The sequence below is a fragment of the Equus quagga genome, chromosome 1 (genome assembly GCF_021613505.1).
Source record: "Equus quagga isolate Etosha38 chromosome 1, UCLA_HA_Equagga_1.0, whole genome shotgun sequence".
In the NCBI taxonomy this organism is placed as follows: Eukaryota; Metazoa; Chordata; class Mammalia; order Perissodactyla; family Equidae; genus Equus; species Equus quagga.
In genome coordinates, this window is record NC_060267.1 from 184,642,393 (window position 1) to 184,646,433 (window position 4,041).

A 4,041-nucleotide genomic window follows, 5' to 3' on the forward strand; every position below is an offset into this window, starting at 1 on the left:
CATGTACACAAAACTTTTTATTCATCTGTGAAGGTGCTTAAGACTTCAAGACCTACTCATTGGGCTGCTGGAGAGAAAATGGGTCCTGGTGGTGGTTTTAGTCACTGTCGTCTGAGAAAACGTGCTCTGCCGCACTGGATGAAGCCTGCAGAGATTTAGCTCCAATTTCCTAAATCAAATATTTAGACTTATTTATACATCAGGTAGGGTTCTAGATGAGAAGTGTTGTTATGGCTGTGTGTTTAAAATGAAAAGAATTTATGTAAACAACTACTTTCCTTATAAGTTTTATGTCCATAAAAATTCTCAATTATCATCATGTTAATGAAAGGAAGTTTTTGTTATTACCCATGTAACCATAATATTAATCAGCGCCCCAAGTGTCCTGTCCTCAGCTGTGAGTTATATAGAGAGAGAGAAACACACACATATATTTATATACAATCAAGCTATCAAAACTAATTTCAAATGAATTTCAATTTTTTAGTTGCATCTGTCAGGAAATATGAGATGATCTAGTTCACAATTCATGACAACACTTGTTAAAATCTCCTCTCCTTCCTTCCTGCCCTCAGGCTCTCATACCCCCTAGATTCTCAGAGGTCTACTGTCCAATAGCTATTTACTGTCCAATGTGGCTATTTAAATTTAAATATATTAAAATTAAGTGAAATGAAAAAGTTCCTCAGTCACACTAGCCACATTCAAGTGCTCAACAGCCACGAGTAGCTCATGGCTGCCCTTATGGGACAGTTCAGACACAGAGAGCTCCAAACTTGCAGAAAGTCCTGTGAGGCACGCTGCCCTAGGGCCCCCACGTCAGCAAGTGACCCAGATCTTCCAGACGCCCCCACCAGGGAGCCCTCTGCCCCCAGCCCCACCCTGTGAAATGAAGTAGCAGGCCCTCAGTTTCAACCTCTCTCCTTTTCACCACTTCTCAGATCACCTCCTTCTCTACTCTCTTTTTCTAATTTTACATCACAAATAGACCCAGGGACTGAGCCTGTAAAGACAGAGAGCTCCCATGAGAGGTAGGATGGAGTCAGCCAGGAAATACACATTCAGATGCCTTTTCACAATCACATCAACCTAATACTTACTAGCATTTGCTAGATGTCTTCTGATGCACTCACCACTTCTCATGCTCAGAATAACCCTTCAGAATGAAAATTAATTCAATTCCCTGTGAAAAACAAAAAACTGAGGCTTGGAGGACTTGTGCCCCTGACCCACAGTGGCACATCTGGTAAGGAGTTAAAGCCAGAGGGAGATGTGTGGTTTTCCAGCTGGAAGGCTCATGTCCTCTCTGCTCCATACGCTGGAAAACGGTATCTCGCTGAAGATATAAAAACGGACATTCCCATGGCAACACGAGCAGACGGGAGAAATTCCCAAAGACCTCCCTCAGATACGCTAAGTGAGAAGCCTCTGACACAAACATTTTTTTGAATAAACTCTTCGAGGAAAGAAAAACCCACTTGATCGTGTCCCAGCATCGTCGGCCATGGGCATTTAAAGATTCAGAGTTCATTATAAAGATGACTAAGGAATGCTTTCCATTTTGGACTTCAACAACACTTTCTAACTCTTCTACTTTGGCCTTAAAAATAAGTACAAAATGTATAATCAAATAAGCAGATGGAAAAATGCCAGCTGTATCCTCATTACTGACAGTCTATGCAAAACCATCTGATTTTAATCTTCTCACTTGATTTACCTCATGTTTAAAAAATTCATCCAACCAGGGAAGAATAAATACAAAACAAGAATAGTGTTGCATTCTAGGGCTTGCCAGAAATTCAAATGTAGGCATTATCAGTTTGCCATAAAAATCAAGGTAAGAAATGTTTTAATTCCCAAGCAGAAGCAGAAATGAGCTTATAATTCCCCCTTGAAAATCACATTAAGAAAAAACATTTTCCTCCTCTGGAATTTAAAGGGAGCTTTGTTTAGAAAAAGAAAATAATACATTAGAAGAGAAAAGGGGAAAATGGCCCTTGGTAATCTCTCCATTTTCCTTTTCCCAATTCTTCAGCACATTTCCATTTTGCCAACAACAAAACTGTGTTTTTAGAGCACAAATTGGACCAAATTCTAGCCCAGAATATTGGTATTTATCTCTTACTGGCTCAGGAAGTGTGTATCTCCAGACAGAATTTAACACACATTATTTAATCAAGGAATACAACTGTTTTGCATGTAAAGTGAATTTGGGGAATTATATGCGCTAGTGTCTGCGAGCTCTTTACAAGGACCATATGTAGTTTCAATTATTAACAAGAACCACGGAATGGGGATAATATGATTTCCAAATACTTTATCTTGTTTAGTGAAGAAAGTATAGATTAGATTTTACTGAATCTTGATAGATCTAAGACTGAATTTATCCTATTATGACACGAGGGTTATCACAGAGCCAAGATAAGGTAAGGAGACTTCAAACACAGTGAGAAAAGACGCAGTGTAGACAGCACCTCGTCTCAGCTGGAGCCGCATCTGTGGCCCTGTCTTTTCAGTCTTTTCTATTTTTTAACCTAAGTAAACACCTGAAATATTTTCCAACGCTGTTGCCCTGCTTTTGCACTTCAGCAAAGCGTTAAATCCTCAGGATTTGTGAACAAGCTCTCTAATTAGTTTACAAACTATAGAAATGGTTCTAACAGTCTTACAGAATTAGAAATAATAGGGTGTCACCAAACTGAAGGTCCTTCCACTCTGCTCACCCTCATCCCCTTTCCAGGTCCCACTCCAATGTCACCTCCTGTCTTCCCTAACACCCACACTCAAAGTGGCACCTCCCTCCCTTCTGTCTGCCTCAACCATGAACACCAAGTCTGATGAACTCAGGAAGAAAAGGAGGCTCTCTCCAGCTAACGGCAAGGGAACTGACTGAAGGCTAGAGGCTCCTGTCTCAGCTAAGCCCAGCAACTAAGTCAGTCAGTTCATCAACAACTTCCTCGCCAGCTTCAATCCTGAGTCCTTCTGGCCGGCAGTCCCGCGGGCGTGACATGGCTCACAGGGTTGCTCCGTGGCTGGGGAAATGCAGAGCTTCCTATAGTACCCCCGAGACTGGGAGGCAAAGACAGTTCCCAAACCAGAGTCAGACGCTGTCCTGAAAGGGCGGATGGCTATGGGCAACCGTGCACTGCCATTCCTTTAACTCATCAGGTTCTGCCCTCCAACGCCTTCCAGTTTTCATCCTCAAATGGCATTTAAGCTGCATTTTAACATGTAACTACTGCTTAATTTATGTACATTTCATCTTTCCTACTAGATTGTTAGCACCTCAAAGGTTATTTTGCAGGTGTCTTTGAATCACCTACAGTGTCTTGTACAAAGCAAGTGCTCAATAAAATTTTATTGATTTAAGACTAGAAGTTACAAGTTCTAAAAGGTTTGTTTCACATCACAGTAAAATCACTCTCTAGGTATTTTAATCATTTACATTGGAAACCTCTTAAAAAGCCAGGCTTTTAATATTTGCAGCTATTTTTTCTTTCAACAATATTTGGTGTTTCCTCAGCAAGAGAAGCTGCTGGAGTGGTCACTGAGTGTGGAAAGAATGTGTCAACAGATGAGCAGCGTAGCATTCACACAGGGCTTGTTTAAATCTTAGGTACTCACTTCACACTCTGAAGATGTCAGTTATTGCCAAGTAATGAAGCTGTGCCCAAGAAACAGAGTCAAATTCTATCTGACAGCCTTTGATTCTCCACTGAAAATACTGCAAATTAGAACAGGTTCTAAGCCCCCTCAGTGAAGAAAAGGCTCTGTACAACTACCACCAACCAGACCCCCAGAAGCCATTCCCCACACTGCCCTTCATGGGCACACGCTGCTGCAAGGCCAGCGTGGAAACTCAAGCCCTGCCATCTCCACTAACCGGCCACTCCCTCTGGGCACTCTTTGCCCTCTTTGGCTTCAGTTTCCTCTCCTGTAACACAAAGATGCTAGATGAGAGCATCTCTATGGTCCGTTCCAGCTCGACTGTTCTCTGAATCTATGTATCTATCTCTCATCTTCAAATGAGCACCAAAGCAT